We start from the raw sequence: 15,097 nt of genomic DNA, 5'->3' as shown, positions 1-15,097 counted from the left end.
CCATCTAGGGTAGGAGGAGGGGAGCCGCTTTGATCCCGGTGCCACTGCAGAGAAAACCCACTGCAGCAGGGTCAGATCCTGGCACAGGGAAAGGCTCCCCCTTTCTGCTCTAGTGTGGATTTTGCTTCTTTTTCTTTTTTCTTTTTTTTCTTTTCCTGAATTAGCTACAACAGTAGGTATCTTGAGACCTGAGATTGAAAAGCCCAAAAGTGAAGGGAAAATGCTTCCACAGACCATGTGCAAACTGAACACCACTGTTTGTTGGTTTTTTTTTTTTTTGTTTGGTTGGTTGGTTTTGGGTGTTTGGTTTTTTTTGTTTTGTTCTGTTTTGCCTTACGGAGGGTTTTGACATGGTGGTGTTTTGTTCTGTGTCAGAAGGAAAACAAACCCTGAAATACCAAAGTCTTTCACACAATGGACTTTCCTTTCTCCAAACATCCCTGTGAGCTGGGCCTCTTGCAGCTCTCAACTCTTCCCAGAGCAGGAGAACAAATACTAGGAAATCTGGAGGGATGACCTGCACAGAGCTGGCTGCACAAGCCCCGTGTTATTCAGTGTCTCCAGTGCTGGCTGCTCCTCCCCTGAAGGAGGCAGGTGAACCTCCAGCAAATGCTGCTGGTTCCTGTGCTACCATTTTCTGCTGTGCACCTCAGTCTCCCTTTTGTGTCCCTGTGAGATGTGACAGGGGACAATTTCAGCTCCTCATCTCTTATTCTCCGACTTCTGCTCTTCTTGTGTGTTATGTCACCTCTGTGTGCAGTTCCAGACTTCTTTGGGCACTCTACCATAGTCCCAAAAATCTGTTTGGGAAATTCTCCCTTTCATGGCAAATGCTGATTTTGGGTCCTCTCTAGACTTGTGGTGCTATGGAGGCACCAGAGAGCGTCTTGTGGAGATGAGAGAGGTGACCAGCAGGGACAGAAGGGACTATCAGAGAGCTCCAGGGGAACCCTCAGACCCAGTACCCTCCCCTGGGCAAGGGGATGGAGGGTCCCACAAAAGGCAAAGGTGATGTGTTGACAGGAAGGGGCTGGTTGCTGCCTCATAAAAATAAGGAGGGAGAAGTGATGGTGTGGGATCCTTGGGAAAATGAGACTTGTTTAATGGTTGAGGATTTTATTCTCTTTCTTCCCTCTCTCTTCATCTGCCTTGCCTTTCATAAAATTGTGCTTTGATAAGATTTTCTGTTTTATCATTTAGTGTGGAGATTTAGTTTTATTTTCCCTGGATTTGGAAAGGAAGGAAAAGGGGGCTTCAGGCAGCATTTAGCAACAGCCCTGGACACCAAATCAGGGCTAGACAAGACTCAGAGAAGGGGTTGCTTCCACCTTGGCTGATCCAGAAGGCTTCTGCACTGTGAATGACATGAAATAAGGATCTTGGCTTTCATTAGATCTTTCATCTGCCTGGAATGCTTTAAGGATCAGAATTCATCATTAGCAATAATTATATATATTTAGACTTGATATAAGTTCAGTTCAACTGCAGTGAACTCATTTGCTTCTGTTACGTTCCTTCAGTCTGGGGGGAATACACTGACATTGCTTAGCAACCTTTAATCATTTTGGTGGAGCACAATAGTCTGGGAAGGCTGAAGTTTATGTGTGTTACCCTGCCCCAGGTAGTTACTTGATCTCCCAAATAATAAGTTTCTAACCTTGTCATTTGTTTCTAATCACCATTATCTTCTGAACTGGAATTGAGCATCCTGAAATCATAGAATATCTAAAGTTGGAAGGGACCCATAGGGATCACAGAATGGTTTGGGTTGGAAGGGACCTTAAAGATCATCCAGTTCCAATCTCTCTGCCATGGGCGGGGACACCTTCCACTAGACCAGTTTGCTCCAAGCCCCATCCAACATGTCCTTGAGCACTTCCAGGGATGGGGCATCCACAGCTTCCCTGGGCGACCTGTGCTGGGGTTTCACCACCCTCCCAGTGAAAAATAATAATAAAGAGCATCAAGTCCTGCTTTTCGCAGGACTGCTACAAATGTGTATTGCTTGACTTGAACGTTGGGTTATCTCTCCCTCTGCAGCGTGGCAGTGCCCCAGGATATCTCAGGCAGATCCCAGAATATAAGGCAGCAATATCTCCATCTGACCCAGGCAGGCAGCTGCTGGTTTGACTCGGAGCAGCACAGCAGTGGGATGTGCTGTGCCTGCCAAAGCAGATACTGTAGGTCCTTTATTTCCTAATTGTCACTTTTTCTATGACTGCCTCAAACAGAACCAAGGAGCACGGAAAGAACAGTGCTTCCCCTGTCAGGGATGGAGTGGAAAAGACGGAAAAAAAGGCAGAAGGAAGAATGTGGTGAAAGGCACCACAACATCCAGGGGCCTGACTCTGATTTGCTTGAAGCAGTGTAAACAAGCAGGCTACAAAACCTAAGAGCTCTGACTGACACTGAAAAAACAAGGAAAACTTGTTTTAGACCAATTACACTGGAGAATATATGTGAGATTTTCAAGACACTGAAAAACATCATCATCAAACAGAGCAGTAATTTGAGTTTTAGGGCCAGATCTAAATGCCAGGGCTGCAAGAACCAGAAATTTAACCTGAAATAAAGTGACTGTTTTATTGTTTCTAAAGATTTTGCATTGTTTGAAAGATTTTCTACCATAAGATCTCTCAGCTGCTCTTCTCAGCTCCCTACTGGGGCACCCTGCAGCTCATCCAGGCTCATCTCCCCCAAGCCCTCCACCCATCTTTCTGCTCCCTGTACTCCAAATCTCTAGATAACTCTGTCGTTCCATGCAAACTGGGTGGGGTTTGCCCTTTTCTGCTGGATACTCACCTGACCTTTCCTGACCTACTGCCATATTTCCTCACTCCTTGTAACCACCAGCCATGATAAAGTTCTCTTCTCATATTCAGGGCAGGACTGCTGCTCCCTTCCTATGAAACTCCCTGGAAGAGCATCCCACACACTTGGACTCCTGAGCGACTCAACTCACCTACACAAAGAAAAATGAGGTAGAGTTGGTAAGTCTGAGTGAGGGGCCCAGGTCAGCCCCTGTGGAAAAATAGGACAGTGGAGAAACAGGAAAGAACTCACATGGAGATCTTGTTCCTTGATGTTCTCCAAGTTCCCATTGGGAGCAGGCAGAGCTATCTGGCTTGCATGGGTTCAGCTGTCTGTCCCTCTTGGCCACCTCTCCACTGGTCTCTGGTGAGACTAGAAACAAGAGGCTGCTGCTCCACCTCTACCCATGTCCTCCAGGGTAGACCTAGAGACTTGGGGGAATATAAAGCCATGATCTGTGTGAAGGCCAAGGGCACTGGGTGTCATGCTGGCACCAGTGGGATGTCCTGTCCCTGCCACAGAGAGGTCTCTGGAGCCTGATGTTAGGCTAGATGTATTGTTCCAGAGGATAGCCAGGGATTCCCTGGAACACCACTTTATTCAGGGCCATCTGGTATCTCACAGTCCCATGACCAAGAGGATTGTCATGCCTCATGATTCATCCTTCCTGGTTCCCATGGAGCAGGGAGAGAGCCACAGAAGCCCTTGGTGGTTTTGGTTCTCCTCAGCTGTGGTTCATTGCTCCGGCCCATCCTGCTCTTATATCCTTCAGGGAAGAACAGAAGTGATTCCAGTACAGCAGCAACAATCAATATAATGATTTGTGTTCATTTACACTAACCAAGCACCCCCTTCAGCTGTCCTACACTTCCCAGGAGAGTAGATACCTGGGAGAGGAGAAGGCACACCTGGGAAATGATCAGTGGTGCTACCACTCCAGAAAGGGGTGTAGGAAGTTTCAGGCTGCAATAACACGGTGATTTCATCCACTTCAGCAGGCCTTTTGCCAGGTGTATCCTGTCCAGCCTGTACTGAACTGACTGGGGATGAGGAGAGGCAGTGGCAGCCAACTCCAAATGGCCAAGACCAGCCTCGTGTCAGTGCTCAGTAGCTGAGTCATGTTTTGGTCTTCTGCCCCACCCAGTCTAGAGCGAGTTCAGCACAACCCTTTGAGCTTCACTTTCCTGCTCTCAACACTCTCACTCCTTCAGAGATCTTCCCACATTCATGGCTCAACCCATCCACCACCAGTTCTCTCTCTTCTCCTGGACTGGACACCACACAGGACAGGAGCCAGGAGCTTGCTGGCTTTGATTCATCATCCTCTAGAAAAAAAGCTGGCTGATCCTGCTGGCCATGCTTCCTCTTGCACCATCTGCTGTTCCTGACAGCCAGCCCCAGCACAAAGGCTTGGTGTTCATCTGCACCACCCTGCCTTGAGGGGAAAGGCCACTTCTGGGGGTCACTGTTCCTACATGGCACTGCTGGAGGTGGCATCTGGAAAGTGGAGCTGTGGAAATGGTGCTGTGTTATGCCCTGGCAATGCAGTGACATCCTGCCTCACTGTTTTTAGCGAGGCTTTTGCTAAGGTAGTGACCCAGGAGCATCAGCATATCCTCAAAGCAGGTGCCTTCCACAAACCTCTCCACCAGGCACGAGCACTCCCGTGTCCTGGTGTGCCTGGGAATGGGGCTGTGCTGGCTGGTGGGATGGACAGGCAGCCAGTCACCATGGATACTGCAATGTGTGCTCTGGATTTGTCAAAGAAACCATGGCCATGGGATTATGGGAACACATTTATATCCCACCAGCTTTGTCCCATCAGGCAACGCTCAAGTTTGGTGTGTGTTAACAATCAAAACCTGATGGCTTCCCACGGGTCCCAGGCTCCTGAATGATGTAAGCATTTGTTGTCCCTGTCCTTAAATAACTACAGAGCAGAGCCAAATGGGTTTTCTCTCCAACAGATGGGCTGCTGACAGGTGCTGCTGGAGGCTGAGAGATGGAAAATCAAGGATGCCCTGACATGGTCTGTCACTAGCTTGAAGAGAAAAAAGCAGGTGAGACTTGGTTTCCTTATTCTGGCACATTATTTAGATGCTCTAGAAGTATAATAACATAATATTATTGTGTTAGGAAAATATTATTACCTTGTCTCAAAGGCAGGAGAGTGGGATGTGTCTTAAAGATGGAAGACTGGGGTATGTCCTTTGGGACAAGGATGGTCTGCTTCCATAACACAGGTCCCAGAAGAAGCAGGATTGTATTAGAATGGTAAAATAACAGAAAACAAAAGCTTTTCTTTCTCCCTAAATAAATAATTTCTATGCTTCCTTTGTGGTTCTCTTTTAAAGACTTGATGAATTCAAGGAGGATGTGGTCACATTCGTTGGAAATTCCAGATGCTACAATATAGAAACACAAATCTGCATTAAACTCACATTTTTTATGAGTTAAATGTCATGTGTTTTTCACAGGCTGCTGTGGTTTTCATATCCCTTAGAGAGCATTTGCCCAGTACCTCTGATATCTCCTCCTTGATTTCTTTGACAGGATCCAGTCTTTTGTTATTTACTGATGTCACTGCAGCCTGGGAGAGAAATCAACACGGTCATGAATTATGGCCCATGCTGGTAGGACATTTCATTCTGTTTGATTTAGTGGGAAAAAACCTCAGATAACTAAAGATGAGTTCAAGCTATGACACTTTTCTTCTTGCTTCTGAGTTGCCCTGAGTAGTGAGGAGTGTCTGGGTTGAGTACTTTCACGTGGGTCATTGGGAAGGTGAGACCCTTCAGCAAACGTGGGTCTGTGTGTAGGGCTCAGTTTTGAAGAAGCCTGATATTACAGCAGTGCAGCTCTATCTCCACTCAGGAAACTCACCAGACTTTGAAAAAAAAACAACCCTCAGAATCACTAGGATGAAAGAATCACATGTTGTTGTGTGGGTGTTTTTAAGCTTCAGCCATGGGATCCTCCAGCTCTTCCTTCACCTGCAGGTCTTTTCCATCCCACCTAACACCTTCTGCTGCTGAGCACCTGAGGGATAAGGAAAGCAGCATCCTGGCCTGTGGGCGTGTGTTTCTGCAATGGGAGAGGCATGAGGGCACAGACTGGCAGGACATAACACGTACCTTCTCTGCAGAGGTTACCAGCAGCATCCTCACTCATTTTGTGTGAAGAAAAGGAACTCCAACATTACATAAAAAAAAAAAAGGAGGGTGGGTGGGAGGAGGACAGAATCTTGCTTTCTCCTTGAACAACAAAACTCTTGAACTCTTGACTCCAGGCAAAAGCAAACTGAAGTCACTGAATTTTGAAGTCACTCTGGAAGATGATGTGCAGTGCTGTGGTCCCACAGCGAGGGGAGGGTGTCCCTAAGCACACAGCCACACCAGGGCACAGCTAGGGCAATTCCCTGGGCTTTTCCATATGAATGCTCATTTTATGACAAATAACCACCATTTTAATAATAAATTACTGCCCTCTGGAAGTCCCACAGTAATGCCATTGTCATCTGTGGGCACTCTTTCACAAGGGCTACATTTAGGTCTATCCATGTGCACAAAGTACCACAATTTGGGAAGTCTGGGTGATCTTTGGCAAGACCCTATTCATAGACCCAAATTTCAGCATCACAAACACTCCTTAAGTAGTCAAGGCATAGGTGAATGCACTCTTGCCTCCCCAACAGCTCTTACTGTTGGTTATAAATCTGAGAAAATTAGGCCAATATGTGGCCATTGGATCTGGAGGATGCCTCAGCTTGGAATTTGGAGGTTTAGCTCATGATTTTTAACTCCTTGACATCACAGGGGCAAACATTTGTTTTGCAGAGTTTCTTTGCTGAATTAGGTTGGGTCCATCTAGGGAGCAATGGGTTTGTATCACCTCAGGAGAGCCCCTGGGGGAAGCAAGACAGTGAAGGTGGGCACTCATCCAGCTGTTGTAAAGGAACTGATTTTTGGTTGACAGGCTTTCTTCTTGACGGGTGGGACATGGAAGGCATCAGAAGCTAAAAACACAGAAGGAACAAAGTGAAAATTTAAGGAAAAAATGCAGCATCTGGCAAAATATTTTCTCTTTATATCCTTCCATGGGGTGATGGTTATTCATCACCTGAATTGCCCTGGTGGTTGTGACTCCTCTCAGGATGTAAATCACAGAGTCACAGGATGGTTTGGGCTGGAAGGGACCATAAAGAACATCCAGTTCCAACTCCCTCATATATGAGAAGCACAGCTGTACTGCACATGTGATGGCCTGGAAAGACAACTCAGTCCCTGGGGAAATGCCCAGTGACTTGTAGGAAAGCCACTCGTGGTGGAGAGGAGCGCTTTGGATCCCAGCTTCATGTTTTACAGGCAGTCATAAAAAAATCAAACAGTCATTTAGCAGATGTAGTAAGGGTTTTTTAAACCAGAATTCTAACATGTCATGGCCAGTACTAATCTCTGCTCTCACGGTCAGAGGTCCCCTCTGATGCAGGGGGGGACTCTCCTATCCTGGGCTCATGCAGTGTGACCTGGAAATCCCTGTGGTCTTGGAATTCCCCTGGCTCCAGGCCCATGCATGGGGGTGAAAGCACTGATTGCTGTTCAACATCCTGTCCCACCAGAGAGTGGATGGAAAATTATTGATTTCCTTTCAGAGGAGGCAGATTCACAGATGCACTTATTGTGGGCTTGTCCCTCCTCGGAGGCAAAGGGGATGCAAAGATAAACCCCCTCCTATCCCATTTTCAAGCCTCCAGCCATGGAACAGGAAGATAACACTGAAAAAAGGCTGCATAACATGCAAGATCTTGTAACACAGTACAGACCCCTGTCTTCTGTGCTGGCCAGCAAATATTAAATGAGGTCCTGTCTCCACCAAGCTGGACTACCTTCATCCTGGCAGCCCTTAGGTGCCATCTCTTGCTTCTACAGAATACTCCAGGGATGTTTCCAAGCCAAGGTGCCCTTTCAGAATGAGCTTCAAGGCTGGGAAGAAGCTACTTGGGATCACATGTAGAGGAAAAAGAAAACATAACTAAGGAGGCACGAGGTGTTCAGCCTGGGGACAGCAGTAATTGGCTCAGATTGGTCTGGCTCATGAATGCACTGGTGCTGTTGGAAGTGGGACATATGGGTGTCACCAGCACTGAGGTGCCACCATGGTCTGCATATGGGAGATGTGGCTGCCCTATTGAGAGAGGTTATTAATCTTTCCCATGACCTTGCCCTGAGTGGCAGAGCAGCAAAACACTTGTTCTGCAGTGCTCAGAGGGGAAGTCCAAAGAAATGGCTTCTCGCAGGACAAGACACACACCCCCACTCGAAGGACAGAGACTTCTCTCCAGAGTCTCACAGCCACCTGGGAATTTGGGACCCTTGAGTTTGAAAGCCCTCCCCCCCCCATGGCACACACCTGGAGGAGCACTTCACCTTCTCTGGCTGAAGCAATTTGTCTTAACTAAAGCATTTCAATTAAAAGTCAAGACTGAATCACTGCAAAGTGCTGGTGACAGGAGTCATTAAACCGGAATACAAGTTTTAAATAATTATTAATATGCTCTGCAAGACATCCATAAAAGGCCCTTAATCAATATGCAGTTCAATTCCGTGCATTAGGGTTTTAGGAATTTAAATTCACAGCAGTGGAAGGGTTGAGAAATCGTCATGAATTTCCGTCAGAGCTCTTGCACAACCAAACCTGGGAGATCATCATCAGGATCCAAGCTGTTGGGAGGGGGTGACCAAATGCATCAGACTATTTTGGTGGCCTGTGCCAGAATGAATTGGTGGCTCTTCTCCCTGGAAAATGGGTGCTGGGGCACATCATTGACATGGGGGCAAGTTTTTGAATCCCTGTCAGTGACAGCAGCAGGGATTTTGCTTGGCCATCTCAGTCAGTGTCAAATATTCACAGGCACTACTGGCAATTTAAGCATTACCTGACCATCCCCTGGGGAGAGAGCAGAGAGGATGAGAATGGGCTGAGCTGTAGACATGAGCTCTCAGGGCTGCAGGTGCTCGTGGCTCGGGAGCCCAGATCTTCCCGTACAGCATTCACACGCCCTCACAGCACACAAAATAGATTTGATAACTCCCTGCATGGGTACAGAGTTAGTTTTGTGGCTGGTGCACAGCAAAGCAAGATGATACTCCTGCCTCCTGCTGCCAGCAGCGAGGAGACCCATCATCTCACAGCAGGAGCATGGAGAGGCACGAGCATTCCCAAGGTGAGAAGGGATGAGGGGAACCACCTCAGAAAGTGCTGTGGGAATGTGGGGGCCTGGATGTTTTGAAGCTAATCGTGTGCTTCAGCATTTGGCTGGATCAGGGCCAGAGGTGCAGAAAAGAAATTTCCAGTAAGGAGAAACCTCTAGGAAGAACCAAACCCTAGAGGAAGCTCAGGGTGAGGTTTTGTGCTTCCTATTTCAGTCTAAAAAAAGACCTGTCCCAGGAGGGGGTGAGTTTCAGTAACATCCAGATAGCCCAATACTTTGTATCCAGAATAGGGGTGATGACAGTAAAGCAAGTGGAAGCTCCACGAGCAGATGGACCCTCAGAACACCCTTCCCTGCAGGTGGCATCCAGGGGCAGAGCAGCATCACACTTGGAATGGTTCAAAGGAGGAGGGATACGCCAAAAGGAGCAGAGATGGTTGTTGCAGCTAACTTTACCCCCAGAGATGAAAACAGGAGCTGGGAATGCATCCCATGGTTATATGCATGCTCTGTGCCATGAGTCTGGATGAGGGCCAGGTATTTGTCCCCTCATTTTTCCCTGGGGCAAACCAGGAGCTGGGGGCTGTGCACTAGGAGCAGGCTGGATGCAGCCACACTGTTTTGAAGGCTAAAAAAAATACAGTCCTATAGAGGAAAGCCAGGTTAAGCTATTTATTAGCCTGCCTCAGGCCCTGCTTAGTTTACTGCCAGTCTAAATATCCCCCAGTGCTGGGAAATCAGCTCGGACCGTGTGTGCACATTGCTGCAGCTCAGCTTGTGTTTTGGGGGGGTGCATCTGCCTGATTTTGTGACGCCGAAGGTTGAAACGAGCTAGGGAAAAGCAGGTACTTTGGAGAGGGAGAGAAAAAAAAAAAAAAGGAAAGAAAACCGGAAAGAAACCAGAAGCAGGAGCGAGAGGGAAGGAAAAGGGGAGATTTTGTCTCGGGGAGGCGTCGGAGCCTCCGAGGACCGTCCCCGCCGTCGCCCCGCATTGCGAAAGAACCTTTAGCTTGGGCTCGGGTGCCCCTCGGTTTTGCAAGGTATCCCGGCACGGAAAGCCTGTCCCAGGCCGCTCCTCCCAAAGCGCAGCGGGGATGCTGTGGAGCCGGGAGGCCCCGCGCCGGGGCCGGGATGCAGCGGGGCCGCGGGGCGAGGAGCGGGCGGCGCGGGGCCGCTGCCATCTAGTGGCACCGGGACACCGTCCCCTGCCAGCCCCGGCAGAGAAAACCCCACCAAAACACAACCCAGACCCCTCCGACACTCCTTCCTCCCCACCATCCCTCTTCACGCGGGGGTATTGGGTTCGGGTTTGGGGGTTTCCGAGGGGTTTCTGCCAGCGGGTGCTTGAACATCTGCCAGGAAAATGCACCGAGACGTAAATGAGGTGGAGCGTGAATGTATTTGTGAACTGAGGAGCCGTGTACTCCTGTCCGTGGATCTTTCCCGCTCCCCTTCTTGCACCTGTCCCCCTCCTTACACCCCTGCGGAGGGTTTTTAACTCCTTTCCCTCCCTTAACAGAAATCCCTCGTGGCAGGAACAGGGCTCTCCAGTCCTCTCCATGCCTTCTCATCCACTGCAGATTCCCTCTTCCCTCCCATTTTGTGGCCTCGCTGCTCCCTCTCCTGCCACTGGTGCCCATGGGGACCCAGAGAGAGGGAACAGGAAGGACAAACAGCCACGTTTCTTCTCTCCCTTCTCGTATCTGTTTGACACACCCCACACCACACCCCCAGATCTTTCAGGGGTGCTGATACCTCTATTTCTGCACCTAGAAATTTGCAAGCTGAAGACAGGGGGCTGCCTGAACCCCCTCTTCCTTTGTGTCTTCCTGCAAATTCCCTTACACGATCTCTTACAAATTCCCTTATAAATCTCCCCTGTCGTGCTGGGAGCTCCCCTTTACCGTGGGGGTGACATGTCCCATTTCACCCCCACAGCACAGCCTCATATCCAGGGAAGGAGAATGGAGACAGCTTTTCAAAGGCCACCCCAGAAGAGGATGGAGTAACGTGATCCCTACAATCCCATCTTGCCCCCTGGGGTGCTTTTGAGGAGAGCTGCAGAGCAGAGGCCGCGTGTGAGTGATGGGTCCCGGGCTGGCTGCATGTGTGTGGTGAGGTCCTGGGCTGGCAGAGGATGTACAAAGTCCTTCCACGCAGCCCCATATTGATGTACAGCTTTTTTTTTTTTTATCTCTTGATGATTCCCAGAAGTATTTAGCCCTTCCCACTGAAACCAGCTTGGAGATGGGGTCCAGCCAACCCCAGGTGTGACCCAGTTCTGGGGGCCCAGTTTGCTCACAGTCTCTCATTTACCACTGTGATTTGGTGCAAAATCCTACCTAATTTTCCCCCCATCCCACACAACCTCACAAGGATCCAGTAGTGTGCCCTGGGTCTGAGGATTCCAAATCACGCTCTCAGTCTTCAGCAGCACCATTGCAAAGGGGCAGTCAGGGCTTCCTTGTGCACTCCCTACCCACCCACCTCTAACCTTGTTCCAGAAATGTGTCCACCCTGCTTTTTCTTCCATTTTTTTTCTTCTTTTGTTGCTTTGTTCTTTTATCTAAAAAAGAAACAACACAACTTTGAAAGTTTGAGTTGTCTGTGCAGTCAGATCCTTGTGCAAGCCCAGACCAGATGCTTTTTAAAGCCCTTTGGGAGAGTAGATGCACCACAGTTAGTTGGGAATGGGCAGGGAGAAGGTTTTTTTGTCCCTTGTGTTGAGGGTGTCCCATATAAGCTGGTGATGGCACTAGGAAGTGGTCCCAGGCATGTTTTGTTTTCAAGGAGAGACAATGCTGGGGCCAGCAGCGTGTGCAAGTCAGAATTTTATGCAGGGAAAAAGGCTCAAGGCACCAGTCTGGCCCCTCTCCATCCTCCTGATAGAGGGCTGTAGGGTGTTGCCCTGGGGACCAGTTGTGCTCTGCCTCTGAGGAAATCTTCTAGGAGTGGGGGGAAAAAAAGAGATTTTGGAAAAGAGCTGCTACCTGGTACAGCTCCAGGTACAGCACAGTAGAATGGAGCTGCTCCTGGTCACTGGGGTTTCCCATCTCTGAGGATTCTGCCTGTGTTTCCTCTACCATCCCAGCTGCTTGGGATTCCTCCTTCCTCCACATGAGCCAGTTTCTTCTGAGGCTGATTCCACAATCTTCACATCTTAGCTCCACGACAAGCTAGAAGGGGGCTGCAGAGTCCTTACACTTTTATCAGCACTGGATTAATTAACGAAAAATAATCAGGAATAGAAAAAAGCCTGGCATTAACCTCGTGCTAGAGCAATTTCCAAGCAGGTACTGCCAGGGAAATAAAAACAGCAATTTGCAGCTAAACAAAAATAACAGTTAAGCATTTGAAACACAAATGCACCATTCAGCAGCAGCAGATAAATATTCAGGCACGTTCATTAGGAGGTTGAGGCTGTCTCTCAAACAAACAGACAGGTACAAAATAGCAGCTGGAATACTCCAATTACGCCAACATCACATCAGTGCCGATGATCCCGGCTCCAGGAGGTGAGAGGGGGTGAAGGGGAGATGGGGAGGAAGAGGGAAGCAGTGGGGAATGTATTTTTTAAAAATTGGTCTTAAATTTTGTTTTATGTAACCGGTGTTTGGATTCTCCCCCTTTGGAGGGCTTTAACTCCCAGGGGTGGGAAGTCCCCCTGTGGCACCGTGCTCCTCACAGCTCCTCTGCCTGACATGGGATTGGCCTGGCTCCCGGGGAAGACCCACCACACGGGGGAAGAGCAGGACTTGGCCTCCTGCCTGCTCCCCTAAAGCTTTCCTGAGGGTCGGGCAGCGGGCGCTGCCCACTCGGCACAGCCCCCGGGCAGCGAGGGAAGACCGTGGATCAGCCGAAAGCAAAACACGGCCGAACCCAAAAGCTACAAAGCCTTTGGAGCTCAAGCGCTGCAGCTGATTGAAAAAATAACATCACCCCCCTCAGCCCCCCCCCGTGCGTCCCCTCGGCCCCCAGCGCGTCCCTGCCCCAGGGCTGGGGGCATGTGCTGGGGACCTGGCTCTGGGACAAGGGGACACCGTGCCCGGGTGGCCTGGGGGAGGTTGGTGGCACATGGGAGGGGTGCTCAGGTGCAATAGGGTGTCCCCCCCAGGGACAGCTACACTTCTGGGGGTGCTACGTGTCACCTGAAGGAGGGGGGGGACAGGTACCGCCTTGCCCCACACACGACTCAGGGGTGTGCAGTGCTCCCCACCACATGCAAACCCATCTGAGGGCTGGGGAGGGTGCTCAGAGGCAGTGGGGTGCCCCCATCTCGGGTACAGCTACACTTTGGAGGTGCCATGTGTCCCTTGAGGGGGGGTGGGGGATGGAGCAGGTATCGCCCTGCCCCACACACACCGCAGGGGAGCACAATGTGAGCTCTGTTTTGGGGCCAGTGGGGTGCTTGGGGCCAATGGGGTGCTCAGGGACAGTGGGGTGCCCCTCACCTCGGGGACAGGTACACTTGTGGGGGTGCCATATGTCACCTGGTGGGGGGAGGGATGACAGGTACGGCCCTGCCCCATGCACACCATGGGGTAGCACAACTGCAGCTCAGGTGTGGACCGGGGTGAGGGGGCTGCTCTGAGACAGTGGAGTTCCACCACCCAGGTACAGCTACACTTGTGGGAGTGACATGTGTCAACTGAAAGGGGGGGAACAGGTACCACTCTTCCCCATACACATATGGAGGCAGAGGGGTGCTCAGGGACAGTGGGGTGCACCTCTTCCAAGGACAGGTACACTTTTGGGGGTGCCATGTGTCACCTGAAGGAGGGGGGAACAGGGCAGTTGTGCCCTGCCCACGCACCCCACGGTGGGGCAACACTGGAGCCCAGGTGTGGACCAGGGGTGGCTACTAAGTGGGGTGTCTCCCTCCCCTTCCTTGGGTACAGCTGTGGGGGTGCCCTGTCAGCTAAAGGAGGGGGGAACAGATACCACCCTGCCCCACACACATATAGGAGCAAAACACGAGCCCTGGTATGACTGGGGAGGTGCTCAGGGGCAGTGAGGTGTTCCCCCCCCCGGGTACAGTGACGCTTGTGGGGGTGGCATGTGTCACCTGGGTGGGAGGGAAACACGTACCAGCCTGCCCCACACACACCACAAGGGTTGCAGTGCTCCCCACCGCACACAAACCCTTGTGTGGGCCGGGGGGAGTGTCCAGTGACAGTGTGGTGCCCCTGCCCAGGTACAGCCACACTTTTTGGGTGCAGTGTGTGTCCCCTGAGGGGGGGTGTGGTGTGTGTGAATGGAGCAGCTCCCGCCGTTTCCCGCTCTCACCACGAGGGTCGCAGTACTCCGCACGACACACACAAGCAGTTGTGCGGGCTGGGGGGGATGCTCAGGGGCAGCGGGCTGCCCCTGCCCAGGTACAGCCACAGTTTTTGGGTGCCATGTGTCCCCCGGGAGGAGAATGGAGCAGGTATCACCCTGCCCCATTCACACCACAGAGAGACACAATGCAAGCCCTGATGTGGGCTGTGGGGAGGTGGGTGCTCAGGGACAGTGGGATGCACCCCTCCCTTGGTAGAGCTACATTTGTGGGGGTGCCATCTGTCACCTGGGTGAGAGAGAAACAGGTACCAGCCTGGCCCCACACACCACAAGTGTTGCAGTGCTCCCCACCACACATAAACCCTTGTGAGGGCTGGGGGGATGCTCAGGGACTGTGTGGTGCTCCTACCCAGGTACAGCCACACTTTTTGGGGGATGCCGTGTGTCCCCTGGGGGGGGGTGTGGGTGGATGGAGCAGCTTCCGCCGTTCCCCACTCGCACCGCGAGGGTTGCAGCGCTCCCCACCACGCACAGATCCTTGTGTCGGTCAGGGGGAATCTCACGATGGGACAATGGGGTGCTTCCCTCCCCGGTACAGCCACACTTTTTAGGGGGTGCCGTGTGTGTGTGTGGGGGAGGTGGACGTTATCATCCTGCCCCACAAACCCTTGTGTGGGCCATGGGGGCTGCTCGGGGGTACCCCCTCCCCCCCAGGTACAGCCACACTTTTGGGGGGTGCCGTGTGTTCCCCGAGGGGGTGGAGGGGTGCGGATGGAGCAGCTCCCGCCGTTCCGC

At 51.1% G+C, this 15,097-nt stretch overlaps 1 long non-coding RNA gene across 4 annotated transcripts in view; it reads left to right on the top strand.

The window, feature by feature from the left end:
* The window catches only part of LOC108504081, a 7,408-nt gene extending 1,381 nt beyond the window's left edge, over positions 1–6,027 (top strand). Inside the window, exons 1-4 of one of the 4 annotated variants that reach the window (XR_001876988.1) lie at positions 2,725–2,990; positions 4,779–4,871; positions 5,365–5,444; positions 5,811–6,027. This is a non-coding gene — a long non-coding RNA (uncharacterized LOC108504081). Of the gene's footprint in view, positions 1–2,724; positions 2,991–4,778; positions 4,872–4,947; positions 5,140–5,364; positions 5,512–5,810 lie in introns of those variants that run through there. The other 3 variants (XR_001876989.1, XR_001876987.1, XR_001876986.1) reach the window with 3 other exon arrangements.
* The last annotated feature ends 9,070 nt before the right edge of the window (positions 6,028–15,097 follow it).

The sequence above is a fragment of the Lepidothrix coronata genome, unplaced genomic scaffold (assembly GCF_001604755.1).
Source record: "Lepidothrix coronata isolate B3197 unplaced genomic scaffold, Lepidothrix_coronata-1.0 Scaffold151, whole genome shotgun sequence".
In the NCBI taxonomy this organism is placed as follows: Eukaryota; Metazoa; Chordata; class Aves; order Passeriformes; family Pipridae; genus Lepidothrix; species Lepidothrix coronata.
Note: the sequence above shows the minus strand (reverse complement) of the source record. Positions and strands in the feature narration are given on the sequence as shown.